Source organism: Amblyomma americanum, chromosome 8 (genome assembly GCF_052857255.1).
Source record: "Amblyomma americanum isolate KBUSLIRL-KWMA chromosome 8, ASM5285725v1, whole genome shotgun sequence".
Lineage (NCBI taxonomy): Eukaryota > Metazoa > Arthropoda > Arachnida > Ixodida > Ixodidae > Amblyomma > Amblyomma americanum.
Window position 1 is genome coordinate 123,575,496 of NC_135504.1, and position 17,046 is coordinate 123,592,541.

Sequence of the window (17,046 nt, forward strand, 5' to 3'; positions counted from 1 at the left end):
TTATTTCCATTGATCGCGGCCATGTGCAAATGCTTCCACATTTTTCCAGATTGTTGTAGCTGCTTTTGGTTCTTTAACTAGAATTTTCTTTGCCAGCTTAAATTGAGCGCGGCCAAGAACTGGAAGCATTCATTTCGATGACCACCGAGCACGCTTGGGACTATCGCCGCCGCCGAGTCATTCAGTTCTTAGTGGGCGGGAGTCAGCCCCTTTCACAGTTCCTTTTGGAAGCCTTTTCGTTGTCGTATTGACTGCTGCAGTATCGTCACAATAACGTGAGAGTTTGCCTCATCCTTTCAACATTGAAAAATAAGAAAACAATAAATATATAAAATTTATTATGCAAAAGAGAATTAAATAAATAAATAAAATAAGCTCAAAATCTTGCACCCCCCCTCTCATAAAAATATGTTCCGGAGTCCCTGGTCACAGCCACACCTGTCATATTCACAGCACTTTGAGTGCATTGCTAAAAAGAGCAATGGAAAGACAGCATGGTGGCAGGCTTAGAACTCAGCACATTGGACAACGGGCAATTTTTAGCACCATCGCACATAGCCGACCTTTGAAATATCTTCATAAATGGTTAGTGTTTAAAATATCTGCGTCATGACTATCATTTTTGCAGCGATAGCTACATTACGTTAGCATTCCGGGCCTTTGGCGTGGCGGCCATGGTTCAAACACGTGGTTCGTCACTTGGTTGGTCACGGGACCAAGTTCCACTCGGCCAGCTGCAGCTATCGCGTCACTCCAGGTTTAACGAGAGCTAAATCACCGCCATTTTTTTTGTACATTGCAGAAACATGCATTTTGCTTGGCGCTTTTTACCTGATAACCCCCCCCCCCCCCCCCTATCGTACACACGTTTTATCTGACGAATCAAAGGGAAAGCCACGCTATATTTGAGGACAGCAGGAATTGCTGTCGCATTCACGTAGTGAACCACACGTACCGGCGGTGTTAAGCATCTGTGAGGCTACTTAACCTTTAAAAATATGAACACAAAAGAGGCCACCAGCATATATTCGTCGTGACAGATATCACAACACTTTTTGTATCAGATGCCACGTGATTCCACCATCACTGGCCCGCCTTGCTCTCCCTCACCTAAAGTCGTAAACCCTTTCCCCTCCCAAGATATAAAACTGCGAACGTCGTCACCTGGGTGGTATTTTTCCAGGCTGCGTCGAACCATTCCTGACAACGTAGCAACGCCTCGACTTCCGCCTGTTGCACCGAAGGCTTAACCTGCGAAATTACGTTCTTATATGCCATGGCCGCCGAAGATATGCAGGAACTGCGCTCAGTGCTAGGAAGCGTCAGTCCCGAAGAACTGTTGTGTATTGCTGACGCGGACATACCCGGTCTTCCAGACCTGTACGCCCTACCTCTGTGCACCGTGGCGAGCGAGATATACGAGGCTGTGTGGAACGTCCGGAGGGAAGAAAGGCGATTAAACTATATTGCGCGGATCCGCTGCCGATTGATGCACCTGCAGAAAATCCGTGGGTGGAAGTTCTACCGCCAGGACAAACCGCCGACGAAAGAACTTTGCATCTCGATGATGTCTGACATCGAGTCGTCCCTGAGACCATTCCTCAGTTACACCAAGGCAGCAGCCACGTATTCTTGGACCGAGCGCGAGGATGGCCTCTATGCTTGCTTTTTGACAAAAGAGAGCTCGCAACGGTCTGTGAAACGAAATGCCGTCCACGTAATCATTTGGACCACACAACTGCTGATGGCTACCCAGACTCCGAATGAGAGCATTGAAAGGCGAGTACAGGAGGCTGTTCGCTCCGCGCTCGGCGGAAACTCTGTGTGTATCCATGTGAATGCTAATGGCGATCTCGAAGAGGGCGTACGAAACGCTCTTAATACACTGCGCCTGGCTTGGGACCATCGAGAAAATAACCTGCGCATCAGGACTCAACAGCCACAAGGGGAATCGGTGACTGCTTGCCAAGCTGAACTGTCTTCCCATCCGGAAGAAATAGGTCAGTGCCATCGCCATTACGGCACCATTTTTCAGGAACATAAGCTCTCAATTCGTGTGCTCTTGTTACCAATCAGTGAAAGGGTTCATTATGCAGCAGAGTTTAGTTTTTGATAAATTGGGCTGAGCACTGTAATACCCGAATCGCGCGTAATCACGCTCATGTCTCTTTCTCTAATTTTAACAGAGATTTACCACGTTAAACACCCCACGGAAAAGAATTTAATACGAAACAAACACCATAGCATAGAGTGCCGAAAAGTTCTGGTGTTGCACGGTGACAATAAATGAAAGATTACACCTTACCTACTCTACTGTGCGCACACAGAGCGTGCAGATGTATCATTCTTGAGGTTAAAGCACACTTTTAACCGTGCCTTAATCGCTGTGTTCATTCCTCGGAAATGTTTGCTTGCTCTAAGCTATTAGCCAGCACAAGATTATTCTGATTGGTTTTGGACTACCGACCTCTTGAGGCCTACAATTCATGTGGTCGATAAGTACTTACTTGGAGAATTTTGCTTTTCTCTGTAACTAAACTAAGCAAACACCGAGGCGGTGGTATTCGTCTTGCAGTGGGTGTCGCATCAAGAAAACTATAATAGGTTTCGAGTGCTTATTCATAAAGTGTTTTTTCTTCCGCAGATTATCAGTGAACGTTGTCCGCACAATTTGTTGGCCCTTGCTTAAGATTTTTCGTTGCTTACATAATACTTAACCAACTTGCAGAGCTGATCCTCCTGCCATGATGTGACTGTTGACGGATTTTAAAGATATTAAAAATGAATAAGAAGTGACTGTCCCGTCCGTTTTTCTTCTTTTTTTCTTTTTGACTCTCGCCATCAGCTTGCTGGCCCGCTGATTCTTGAGAACTCTTGCCCTGCCACATTATTTTTCTCTGAAATGCGTGCAGGCTTTTAAAATGTCAGGGTTACTTTAAAATTCTGCTTATGGCTGGTATCATCCGGTGGTTCAAGAGTGCCTTTACTGATCTTTTATATGCGCTTTCAGTATACCAAACACAACTACAGTCTTTTCCGCGATGCCGCTCTTTGTTTCCTGTGGCTGTGAATAGTGAGAGTGGTGTTGCTTCTGCCAGCTCTTCATATCTATTTGTTCACCGTGGACCATACGCGGTCCCGTTGAGGCCTTTTCGCAAAATTAAATGTCCTGTCAGGTGCGAAACATTGGCTTCCCCATATCGCTTCCCCGCGATGCGAAAACAAGTGCATAGCCAGGCGGTTAGTAGGGCTGCATCGATCTGAAAGGCGTCAAAACGGGCCCGTCGTAGGCATGTGCGGTTCGCGGCCAGCCGGCCCGCGCGGAAGAGATGGCAATGGGGAACCTGCGCTGCCAAGGTGGCATTGCAATTGTTTCATTCGGTGGCTCAAAACTGCTTTTGTCAGCCGCTTGTTCCGCTGCAAACGCGAGAACACATTCTGCGCAATTAGATGCCCGCGTTTGGCTGACAGCATTCACTGCCTAGCTTCTCTCGGCGTAGCCCAGATAGCTGACGCACGGCACGTGCGCCTTCGCCAGAGCGCGGAGGCTCACGCCAATAAGCGCCTGAAGGTGGCGCGGAAAAGTACTAATAGCACTACCAAGAACTGCTTGCTCTTTTCGCTAGGCAGTGTGTTATGGCGCTGCAATCGGCGCCGCAAACTTCAGCACAAGTTCCCCATAGGAATAAAATGCGCCAGTGTAAAGCGATATTTGCCGACAGCTTTTTGTAGTTCCTAATGTGGCGTTCGCTTATGTCATTAGGTGCCGTCCTCTATGCGGACAACGTCAACTGTAGGAACAATTTTTCACGCCGCTTGGCGCAGAGGACGCCACTAATACGTGCTGTGGCGGGCAGTAGTGTATGTATTGCATTTTGCTCTTCGTTTTCCACGTTTCGCCAACGTCACCCACAGCACAGAACCAGAAATTGTGGCGTTAAAAGCTATCACTGAGACAACTTTTAGGCTATCTCTGTGAGCCTGTGTCCCGGAAACAGCAGCGAAAGTTCAGTGGCGCTGATAGACGCTGAAGGTCTGACGGACGCCAATATGCAAGCTTCTCATTGAACCAGACACGCACGCTCTACCTCTCCGTCAAAGCCTCTGCCATGTGTGCGCCAAAAAAAACCACAATCCAGCCGAGAACACGTGAAAGAAATGCTTCGCGACTACGTTATTCAGCCATCAAACAGCCCATGGACGGCAACGGTTGTTCTAAAGAAGAACAAAGACGCCGCACTTCGATTCTGTGTCGATTGCCGGCGCTTAAACAACATAGCAAAAAAGGACGTCTAATCCTTTCTCCGGCATCGATGACTCACTGGACCGGTCCTGTAATGCAAAAAAAATTCAAATCGATGCACCTCAAGAGCGGCTACTGGCGAATTGAGGCCGATGAATGAGATCGCGAGACCACATTAGTTATTCCGGATGGTCTCTTCGAGTTCCAGGTGATGCCATTCGGTCATTTTTCGTCACCAGCGAGAGATGGATATAGTGCTGGCAGGCCTCAGGTAGTAAATTTCTAAGCCACATCGTTAGCAAAGAGGAAGTGTGCCCAAACCTTTAGAAAACAGCTCCTATCGCCGTTTTCACCGCCGGCCGGTGATAAAGTTGCGCGCAGATTTGTAGGACTGTGCGGGTATTACCGACGCGCAGTGGCTTGTCCGAAACTGTACTGGTTTCTGTAATATATGCAACCGCTGCCTGCTGATACCTGTAAATAAGAGCGTGGCCAGCTACAATGTCAAAGCGTGGCAGCAGTAATTGTCTATCATCTCGGCTTAGCCTATCATTTTGTGACAACAACCCTGAATAATAATCCCTCGAGTCGTATCTTATATTTAAACATTACTCCCTCATAAATGTTTCGTTAACAATATACTTCAATCATTGAGGACTCGCGGAAGCAGATATGATAGCGATGGGTGTGATCGCCTTTACATGTGCATCGTTCGCAAAGGATAGCTCAAGGATCGATACAAATGTAATCTTTGTTTTTCGGATTGTGGCCTTTGACGAAAGCATTCTGTCATTTTCTTCCTCTATAGACGACACCGGACAAGACGAGGCAGCTGAAGGCCCACCGATCAGCGGTAGCGGTCGAAGGAGTTCGCGTCTAGAGAGGTCCTCAGACACAGATGGCGCGAGTCGCACACGCGGGATACAAAGAACTGGTGCTCGTGGAAACGTATTTGCTGGAGCTTCAACAGGTAAGCCGTATTTGCTTTGGAGGTGCAAATATTTTGTGTAACTGCGTTTATCAGCTCTACGATCGGTTGTCATCATCACGGCTCACCAACATAAGTAACAAGCTTGTGCGAAGCCGCACCGTTAATGCGCCCACCGCCTCTGGCTCAGAGGAGAGCAACCAGTGTCCTTGGCGCCACAGAAACTCCCTTACGGGCACCGTGCGCTAGCTCAATTATCCTACTAAGTTTTAAGTATCCAAAATGGCACTAATGGTTACAAAATGATGCTAAAATAGCTTGTTGGAGTAAGAGTAACGTATAATTAAGTGCTAACGGGCACGGCCAAAACAAATAAAATGCACTAAGAGCGTAATCTCATAATTAGTTTATTAGAAAGATAGATGTAAACCATAAAAGAACAACAAGCACATAAACATTTTACAAAAACCGATGTACAACAAAGATTAGCAGGAAAACGGATAAAAAGACATGCTCCGGTGATAGGCCGGATGTGTAAGCGTGCTTCTGGAAAAGAAAGTTTGTTACCCGTCAAATAAGCAGAAGCACCCCTTCATGTAGCTAATACTAAAGATTTATGTGAGAAAAGCTCTTATAACTGCCCTTTTTGGTGCGTGCGTTCTTACTTCGCCCCCCGGTTTCCCCAAAGAGCAGGTGGTTTGAGTTATTAGCTTTCCCTACAGACAAAAGAAACTAAGTGAGAAAGCGCTGGAGAGTGCATTTCTTTTCTTCTGTCGGCGTCTCTTTTTAGTACAAGCATAAAGCTGTGTCTATTGATGGAAGGGGAGCATAGGATAGGCAGGATGGAAGTCACCACTATGCCCGATTGTGAGTCTGCTGCTCGAATCATCGCCGCTAAAGGAGGAGGGGGGAGGTAGTGGCCTAGACGCGAAGGAAGCGTCTCTCATCCTGCCTTACAAGCATGAGATCTCAAGCATGATGTGGCGCATAAGTTTGAGCAGTAATTTCAGACACTGTACATAAGTCCCAGAAGTGCTGTAATAGGATGTGGAAAGAACTTTTTTGTGGCAGCATGCTGCGATGAACTATCCCGCGCCCACATTACTAATCGCAGATACACTTACTTCTAACATGCTAATTTATCCCTGCAAAGTCCCCTTAAACCTTACAGTTATCTTCGATTAGGTTTCGTATGTCTTATACTGAAGATTTCGCCTTCACGTATGTTGCATACATACGCTTTGCTGCCACGCAATTGCGTGACAGATTCGCTTATTTTCCGCTTAGACTTTCGCAGTTGGTCGGTGGTTGCTTTTTTCAATAACACGAATTTACAGGTTCTCTGCAGATCATAATAGATTTCAAGAATGTACTGTCGTGATCAAGATATTACGGGACACACTTTTTCAGAAAAAAAATTCATTGCAGCTTACCTCGCTGCTCAGTAGCATGGAATACTTAGCAGCAGATAGAGTGTGCGTGAATCTTCATGCTTTCATGCATATCAGGGGCCTGGATTAGGTTACTGCTCTGAAATAATTGTTTTCCCGCTCACTCGCATGCTGTAAACTTTTGACCCCGATAGTACATAGCTATATATATGATCCGTCTATGATAATGTTCTAGATGAGTAAATTTAGCTAGAAACTGTCTGGTAATGCTTGTAGCATTGTTGATAATTTTGTTTTGGCTTGAAAAGTTTTTGCTCCAACTTCTTTACGAACTTTTTCATAATCTAATCTCAGCAATCGATGATCTGCGAACGCATTGCGGTCAGGCCGCTAGGAACGGAGTGTACTTAAAAGTGGTCTTAGGTTTTGTTCGCACTTTTTTCATGTATATGATACCTATAAATCATTGCCTAAGCGTTAACTGTCACATTATTCGAGATAGTTAATTTAACTAAGCAAGAATTTTAATCGTGCATCACTACGCATATGTAAACGCATATGCTCTTAGTGTTCAATTTCAAAGATGTTGTGTCACAGAAAACGCACTGCACATCGTTGAAGCTGCAGCTCCTTCGCAATGATTGCGAGATTACATCTGGGTGATACTATGTACGAAGTTTTTTCACAGGGCATCATATGAGAGTTGTATGATTTCTTCCTAGGTCTTTAGTGTAAAAAGACAGCACACGTTTACAGGCCCTTGTTCGAACATGCTAATAAAAGTTCGAGACTCATTAAACGGATTCAGAACGATAACATCTTTTTAATCATATTGGTGGTTACTGAAAAAGCAAATTAAACAGTATCAGAATTTTCTTTCAAGAAATATAGCCAAAAACCAGACTGCTTATGCAAGATATATTTTTGTCCAGTCACAATACGCAAAGATACGCGGTACCTTGTGCTGCGCAAACAATTGCTGATAATTCTATTTGTCTTTTTGTCGAACACTGCTTGGCTTCCGTTTCTTCATTGTGGATCTACTTTTGCAGCTCGTATCGAGGGGGGGAACTCACAAACAGAAGATAGAAGTACGCCCAACAGTTCGGCTGATCCTTAGACAGCGCAAGAAGAATGGGCAGCCAAGCGACTACTTATTTTCTGGAAGTGCGGACAATTCTTTCCAGGTGCAGCGTTGCCGCTTCAGAAGAGTATTACAAATCTGCCTGTAAACCGAAGAACTTCTGTCCCTGCTGTGCAGTGCAGCTCATCAACTGCGTCACTCTACTATGGCACATTCCCCTTTACAAGACAACGTGAAGGCTTGAGATTTCTGTCATCAACGCGTGTAGTGAAAAATTTGTGCATGTCTAGGATTCTAGCGGGTGGGGTTGTCCCCACTGTTATGTGCGGCTTATGCATGGCTATAACCTTTATCACCACTCTGTGGGTAGAAAAGAGCTGTGGTAGTGACAGCCCTTTTGGTGCTGGGTGGGAGTGAAGGGCTTGAATTTTTCAAGAAATTCTCTAATTATGCAGTTTCGTCTGTGCGCAGTTCATGTATTAACGTTTATTGCCATTGCAGCCCCGCACTCCTTTGCAAATTTAAAAGTTCACATTGGAATTATTTGTCGTAGATTGCGCCAGCTAGCGAGAAACTTGTGTATACAGACATAAGTTCGAAGACAATCCTCTGCAGGTGCTTCGTGAATTATGACACCATTGAAAACGTTTTAATCATTTTGCCCGGAAATTAAGAACTCACCTATTGTAGTACAAACGTCTGATAAATGCTCGGGTCGCTATGATTACTTCGTAAATCATTATTCTTCGCCATATATTAGCTTCGTAACACTGCTTCCACCGCCTTTGCCATGCTATGTATTCCACGCACCGAATCTAAATACAGCGCTCCGATGCGCTTCAAACCTAGTTGTTTCGTCGTGCGTAGTAGGCTTCTGTTGTCTTCTCAAAACAGCTATAAACACCCATCGCTGGGGTCTTTGCGCCTCTAGAAGCAAAAGGCTGAGCACACTCGGCGAATGGTTAATGGAAATTAAATAGACGGTCTGATCGTTATTTCGCTGCGCTGTGTTAAATGCTACGAGCTCTAATGCGAATGCCGAGCTCTACAAGGCATTTTATTTTCAAATTTTAAAGCTGACTCACAGGCAAATGAGCTCTTCAACCAATAAAATATGTCGAGGGGCGAAATGGCTGCATTTGCATCTGAAGACTAGGTATAGTGGGGATAGTTCTAGTTGCTGTAATCGTATTTTTTTTGTTCGCATGTCAACGACATGCTCTGAGTGTCCGCTTTAACTGAAAGTGCTGTTGGTTGCTGCCTTCAGCTGTCAGAAACTTGTTCTAAGGTAGCGGAACTTTCAGAGAAAAGAACAAATGATCTTACCGTTTTAAATTCGGTTTTCAGAGCAAATATTTATATGGCTTTGCCGTAAATAGGCTCTAAATTGGGATAGAAACGAGTTTTAACAAGCACATTTTTAATTTCTTCATGGCAGGAATTTTAGCTCTTTCCAGTTTGTCGTGCGTAATACACCTAATCTGCACGCCGAACCAGCACGACGAATCTGTGATCGGTATCGCGCTGCGCTCGCTGCAAAAGGTAATGTGCTATAATGGGAAGTTTTAGAGGAGGGGCTCCTATCGGTTAAGGCGAGAACAAATTCGCGGCATGCCAGTGTGCATACGCACAACAAAAAATCGAGGAGTGTTGTTTTGCGCTTGCGGCCTGGTGCCCTGTTTTTAAATCACGTACCCCTTACCGATAGGCTCTCTTTATCCTAACGCTGTCTAGTATGGATGCTCTGCCTTAGTGTGACACGGTTTATGTGACACTCACCGTCACCGTTCATGAGATACTTATATTTTCCCACAACATTTTACTGCATATTATCGCGACAATGTTTATAGGAATCACTGTATAGAGAGCATTGCGCATGGATGAGTGATGTTTCGAATATTTTACAAGATGCCCTATCTGCAACCTCACGAAATCCTGAACTTTTTAGTAAGCTTTTATTAAACGTATGCTATCTCCACGTTTTGTGTTTTTATTATATCTTTGGGATCGGCTGGTCACTTCGTTTTTCATGTTCACTCGTTCCTTCTAGACGAATGGCACTGCCTTCTGCCAATCACGAATGCATCTTTTCAGTTTTCTGTGAACATTATGTCGGTCTATTGTATTCTCATTGCGTCAAGACTGGAAGGCGGCAGAGCTTTGGATGAAGGGTTGCTTGCTTACCTTCTTAGAGACTGAGGTGACTCCTGGACGTCGCGGCTATACTGCGTAGCGTACTTAATCATTTCCAGTTGCGATGGAGGTTTTCAAAGTCGAAGACTTAGCCCCAAATTCCAGAAACAGCGGAGCGCTGCGAAATTCATCGTGCCTCTCCGATCGGGTCGTGAAATGCGTAATAAAAGTACTTTCGCATCACCCTGACGAGTGGTTCATAAGAAAAGATTTGTGACAAAAGAAAACTTCCTAATCTTGGAAAGAACAGAGAAACCTCTGTTGCAAGTTTTCCCACTGACTCCACTGTTGTTTTGCAGACGCTGCTCATGCCACTGCTTCGCTTGTTTTCGTGGTACAGGTATGATCCTGGCATTCGCAGTCGAAAAACAGTTGAAAGTCTCCTGTCCTGTTAATTACACAATTTTTGGAGTACGGTAAAAATAGATTCAAGACGATAAAGGGGATGGTTTCCAAATCACGCGTAGTGGGTGCGGAGTTACACCGCTCAGCTACTCGTACGGAGTTTCCCGTTGTAAACGCGGACGCGGTGGCTGCGTTTTATGCAATGGTTCAAGGAGCTCGCTGTTGCTAAATTCCCTCATGGTGGCGTCTCGTGTCACAGGCGGTCGTGGTGTGATATAAAAAGTAAACACAATTCACCGCAATCAGTAACTGATCCGGAGGCGGTGCGAACAAATTAGTTGCGCCGCAGTCTTCCATTCCCTGTTAAACTGCTAGTGTCCGCTTCCTCCGCCCTGCACAGATCGATCGGCATGACAACAGATGCCACAGAGTCACTGGCCTGTACTTCCAGAGGCACTGCTTCTACAGGCGAGCAACAGGCACGATAGGCTCACCCCACCCACCACCAACCCCTCTTACTCTCACCTCAAAAGCCCCTTTAATTCCGAAACCACGGTTTCACTTCCACCCAATCATAGCCCGTCTGCTACTCAGCACTCGAACAATACATTCAAACACAAGAGCGAGTCCAGTTTTCTTGGGAAAAACATTTGAAAATTGGGAAATTGTAAGACACTCTTTTGGAAGTCTTGAAGGTAGTGGTCCATTACTCTTATATGTAAGAAAAGATTATTGTGTAGTGTTTCCAGCGATCGAACCAAGCAGTTAAGACTGCCACAAAAAACCAATGGGGAACGCTTTTGGAATAGCAAAAACGTGAAAAGAAAAAATACAAGACTGCCATCTGGTGTTATGCGGATATATTGATTGTTAAAGTGAAATCTTTCATTACACAAAAATTGTGTTCATAAACTGTCTCGCACTAAAATTCTTTTGTCCGGGATTGCTGGCTTAGAATTGTCGCGCGGAACAACTCGTCAGTATGAAGAAACTGCCATAACAATCGCAACTTTTGTAAACCTTGATGAACCAAAATGATTGTGGGACTATAACAAAAATGAAATATAAAACGCCCCTCCCCGTACCACTAAAAATAACGGGCTTAACCATGATGGACAGAATGGAAAGGCTAGAGGTGCTGGTGAATGGACGCATTGAAAAATATGAAGCCACAATTTTCCACACATTTGAACTTACCACCCACAGTGGGCCGCCGCGGTGGCTCACTAATCCTGATGATCGGCTGCTGACCCGAAAAAAGCTATTGCGATCGCGGCCACGGCGGTAGAGTTTGGATAGGGCAAAATTCTAGAGGCCCAAAAACTGTGCCATATGAGTGCACGTTAAGGAACACCAAAAAGTCGAAATTTCTGGAGCTTTTCACTACGGATACCCTCATAGCCTGAGTCGCCTGAGGATTTTAAACCCCTATAAACCTTCCATGATCTTCCCCGCTGGAAGGGCATTACACAAACAACTGCATATCCCTCTATCGCCAACACCCACCCGCACCCTGGCCTCTAAGCTCGATCCACATCACAACAGACCCGAGAACTAGTACGAGTACACAGACGCCACAACAGCCTGGACCCGCAGTTGAACCAGACGATTTAGTTTTGCAATGGAACTCGAGAAGCATACGCCGAAAGCAAGTTCAACTCAACCTCTACATTGCGCACACCCCAATTCATCTCACATCATTGCCCTGCAAGAAACAGCAACCACCAATATAATTATTAAAGCTTGCCAAGTGGCAGCTTCCACACCTCGCACAGGCTTCTTCATTCTAAACACCTTAACGGCTACCGACCGCACACCAAAAGAAGCCCCGTCTATTGCTGCGCAGTTTTCGACTATCCAATTCATCTCCATGACTCAAACAAATGACCTCACTACAGTCAACTTTTGTAGCCTCCATAAAGATGATGCTAAAAATATCCCAGGAATATTGCGCTACTTTACCAGGTCCAAGATCTAAGTCATCGGAAGCTTTAACGCCTGCCACACTTTATAGGGTTACCTATACAACACTCCTACAAGCACCATCGTCTCTACCACCACGTACGTGCCTAATAACCGGCCAAACCGCACCCACAAGAATCGGCGCAGTTGTTACCAGGGACACTACCCCCTTGGTGACGTCGCATGGTGTCCCAGCAGATAACCTCAACTTCTCACAAATTGAAACAGACAGCGCACCTATCTTCCGGGAGACCAAGAAGCGCACCCTCTTCCCCCGCCCTTTCTGTCCTACGAAAGCTAACTAAACTAACAGGAGCGAGCTATCTATACACACCACTAGCAGACAAGTCGGGAACATACCCATGGCATCCTCAGGTAGAGCCACACCTCTCACATGTATGGTAAGCCCGACAAGTTGTCCTTCGACGCTAGCGTCGACAACGAGTGAAACGCGAACTCCGCCTCCGCAAAGCGGCCTCACGCAGCCATGGCCTGTCGGAAAGGAAGGCCCCAAATATAAAAGATGCCATCATCACCAGCCGCTTGTCTAATCCCGTTCCTTATCACTTGTTCATTGAAGCGCAGTACGACAAACCTCCAGTTCTTAGTAGACAAACGACCATCTCAGGACTCAGCCTGACACAGTCGCTTAGCACAAACCACATACTCGAAAAAAGAATCTAAAATACTGTGCCAGAGCTACTCGAAGCCCTTCGAAGCATCCAGATACATCAACTAACTTGCACAAAAATCCGGCCGACATCTTCTTCGGCATTTTCACCTGTCCATTACGTCCTGCTCACCTGCCCCCAACTAAGAAATCATCCCACCTGATACCCAGAATCAACTGCGCATGAGACCTCTACGTAGGATTATGATCCAGGAGCTACATGCATGCACATTACAGGAAAGAGCTGAGTATTACATAAAACACAAGAGGCAGACACGACATTGTATATGTTGACGCTGTTCAACACACCCTACCAGGCTATTAAACCGCTGTATTATAAAATCGGGTCCGCAACTTCCCTCGAAGCCAACCACTCTTCTGAGGATAAGCACTCAACCAAAGCCTTGGCGCTCATACGCGCCAGAAATTATCCCAACATCAGGAAAATCTGTGCCGATTTACAAGCTGTGTAATGTCAATATCAGCAAAGCATTATCACTTCAATCGCCGCACGCATTCTCACATCAGGGCACACGCTTAGCCAAGAAGTAACGCTCGCGTGGGTTTCTTTTCATCCCTCAAATTCCGCTAATCAATTAGCACGTCCATGCGCTCGCCTGAGAACTATTTCCACTAGACCCGGAAGATTGCAGACTCGGAACCACAAAGGAAACCTCGTGGGCTCTTTTCACGTACTACGAAAACACAACTCATTGCAAAAAAAAAAACAAAAACATGGCTTCACCACCCCATTACTTCATTATACATTTGAATCAGAATACAGTATGGTCTGGAGGCAACTGCAGGCACATTGCTACACCTCACCCCACTTGCATTATTGCTACCACCATACCTTGGCCCTCTCAATCTGCTCAACATGTGAGGCCGCCAAATAAACCCTCATACAATATCTTAGGGAATGGCCCCAACCCTTGGCTGTTTCTCGCATTTCGAACCCATCCTCCTCCTCATGGGAGGTTGCTCAGCGAGTTTCTCATCCGGCTGGCCAAACATGGCTAGTGGACAGTTCTCTTCATGAAGGCCAGACCCGTGGACCCAAGGACAAGTAGGAGCCCATCCTTGAAAGCGTTTTGCTCTTTTGTTAAGATAAAGTCGTTGCCACCACTACCTTCTGAAGTAATTTGGATGTCGTCGTCTTCAATATCTTCCACTGACGCACGTAAATTCGAAAATATCGCGCGGATACTTGCACGTGAAGCAGAAATTTGAATATGTGATTTCTTACTTTGAACGAAATAAGTTTCAAGGAAGCACAATCTTGCGAGCATTCAGTGCTTGACTCAAAGAGGCTGGAGAGAGGAAATAAATAATAACTGGACAAAGCGCGTGCAGACATCTCCCAAGCGAGCAGTAAACCATACAAAGCGACAGGTGATCTGAGCCAAGAAAATGAAATTCGCCTGTGTTAATCAAAAATATTCCATTGTCACACGTAATCGGGGATAAACTGTTTCATTGCATTTTTGATCGCTTTTAGTTTATGCTTGACATATCACGTGCTGTTTAACACGCCGAGACATTAAAGTTCATGCGGCACATGAAAAATAAAGGAAAAAGTGTCTCTCTAAATATGAACAATATTTTTTTTATTTAACGTTCTAACTCACGGGTTCTGAGGAACACCGTACTGGAGGGCTACAGAAAATTTAGGCCACCTGTGGTTCTTCAACATGCGCCTGCATGGCAAACCACGCGGGGCTACTTTTGCTTGTTATCGTGTTTTTTCTCAAAGCAATAGATTGAGAACCACAGGTCTCAGTCCTTACGTACGACCGTTCCTGAGAAGGACGCAAGTGTAATAGGTGCCGATGAGGCATTTACTAATGAGATTCCGACGGTATTCAGTCTCATTTAAACGCGAAGATGCAGCCTCTATGCGACGCCCCCGATACAACCTCGTCTGAACCGCACTGGTTATGGACCTATGCTTTTATGCGCACAGATGACGACGCTGCGTTGGTAAATGCTGAAAGATTATTGAATTGGAGGCATGATGCTTAAAGCATTACTCATTACATATGTGCATTACCGAGAACGAAACTCAATATGCAGAGCTCGACTTCCAAACGAAATTTATGTGTAGTTCATTGCTTTTGTTAAATGGCTGAAAACTGACACCTGACTAGATATTGGAGACCTGTGAATTTATCTTTGCTTTGAGGGCACCATGCAAAGAATCAAAATTCTGTTCAATTATTGCGAGTGGCGGGCTTCGTAATACCGGCTATGAAAGATGTTACCGACTGACCTTCCCCTAGAACTTTGATGGAGTAATCTATCGTAGTGTACGGCATCGAAGAACACGCCGATGATATTACGAAACGCGACTGCTTTGCTGTGGTCTCATGCAGAATAGACCTTTTTTTATACAGGGAATGCCAAATACGCTTTGCAATGCATGAAAGTCATGGAATTGTTGCAAGTGAAAGCGGCTGCTTTAATGTCTTTTGTGCAATCCTGAACAAATGTCATTATATTAGAAAATATTTTTGCTTTTATTCTTATTTTATTTCTTATTCTTATTCTTATTATTTTTATTCTTATTCTTTTTTTATTTTTTTATTTTTATTAAGGCCGTTTATTCTCCAAGGTAATATCGGGTGTTGTTGTCAGTGTATACATAGCACCATGTTTGTTAACCAAACTATCACGAAGACTAAATCAATGTTTCCTATATATTTTCACGTGGCTCTGACGGTCACGTGGGGAGCAGACAAGAATGGGGCGTGGCTTCAGAGAAAAATCTTTGTTGAGCCAACTTGTGCCCCCAAATTATTCGAACAACACAGTGGCGGTGGAGATCATAATGGTGATTCTTTTCAGCCGTTCTCAATTTAACGAGAGCAGCGAACATTCAAGGTAAGAAGGTTTGAGAACTGACAACAATGTGGGACATTGTAGAAAAGGCTACGTGGTACTGTGATAGTCCCGGTAGGCATCTCGTGTAGTCCACAATGCTGTCACTCAGCCTATCTTGCACAACTCTATCAGCCATCCAAAATGGCGTCGATGGTAGGGCGCCACTCCGCTGGTGAGATCGGTCTACTTGAATGACGAGTTGTGCATTCAAGCTGTCAATGTTTATTACTCTAGAACGTAAAGTTGTGAGACTGCATGAGACGGCTAGTCCTCTTAATTTAAAGCTAAGGCTTGGAGAGAGCAGTAAAATTAAAAACGTAATGATCGAAGCACTTGAGAAAAATAGCGCAACTTATATAGAAAATATAAGAAAAAAAGGTCATCACGCAATTCGCATGCTCTTTGCATGGGGCTCTTGCAAGTGCAGCAGGATTTCAGCGCGGAATAATCGAAAATGTATCCTTCAAAATCCAATAATGTTAAACTCTTCGTTGCGCAACGCTTCTTTTGTAAATCCAGTGAGACTCAACGCATAAAAGCCGGTAGCTTCTAAAATTCAGGAAAAACAATGAAAGGGCAGTAAATTCGACAAAGGCCTTCGGGCGAGAGCCTACGACATTTACCGAGCCCAATTCTTAGCACTCGGCATTTGCTTTCCAATCCCGAGTCAATTGGGCTCCCTTGGGCCTGTAGAGGGTGCTTCTGCAGCACATTGATGCTTATTGCGGATGAGCCTCCACGTTGCAACTTGAGGGGAAGATGGCCAGTGGCACCAGGGAAAGATAAAGAGAGAATAAATTACTTGGAACGAGTGATATTAACTGAGGCGAAAAAAAGCGTATCAACCGATACGGATTAGAAAAGCAAAGTGGCCGGGAATGGAATGGCGCAATTGAGCTTGTGGGGGGTAGGAACGCCTAGAACCGCGCAATAGGAGGGAAAATAAAAACAAATGTCGTCGAAAAGTGTTTCTGAACTGTAAACGCAGGCTCGCTCACTTCGCCTAAAGCGACGGGAGGAGCCACTTGTTGCGAAAGCAAGAGAGCTAATGCATTAGAGAAAGCATGCGTAAAAGGGGAGCATCTACTAAGTACTCTAAATGTCGCGTTTTCTGGCCTTTTACTCTATTTACTGCTCGTTTCGGATTGCGACACGCCTAGGCGGCGTTCGCTGGGCTAACATCTGGATGGTGAAAATGCTGGTTCTGTGCTGTGTAGTTTAACGCGATTTGTAGGTGATCGTTTCAGGCTTAACCTTAACGAATTAAAGTCCTCTCAAATGATTTATTTTCGCATTAGGACCGCAATCGATACATTATCTTAAAGAGCCCAGAAGATTCCTCTATACATA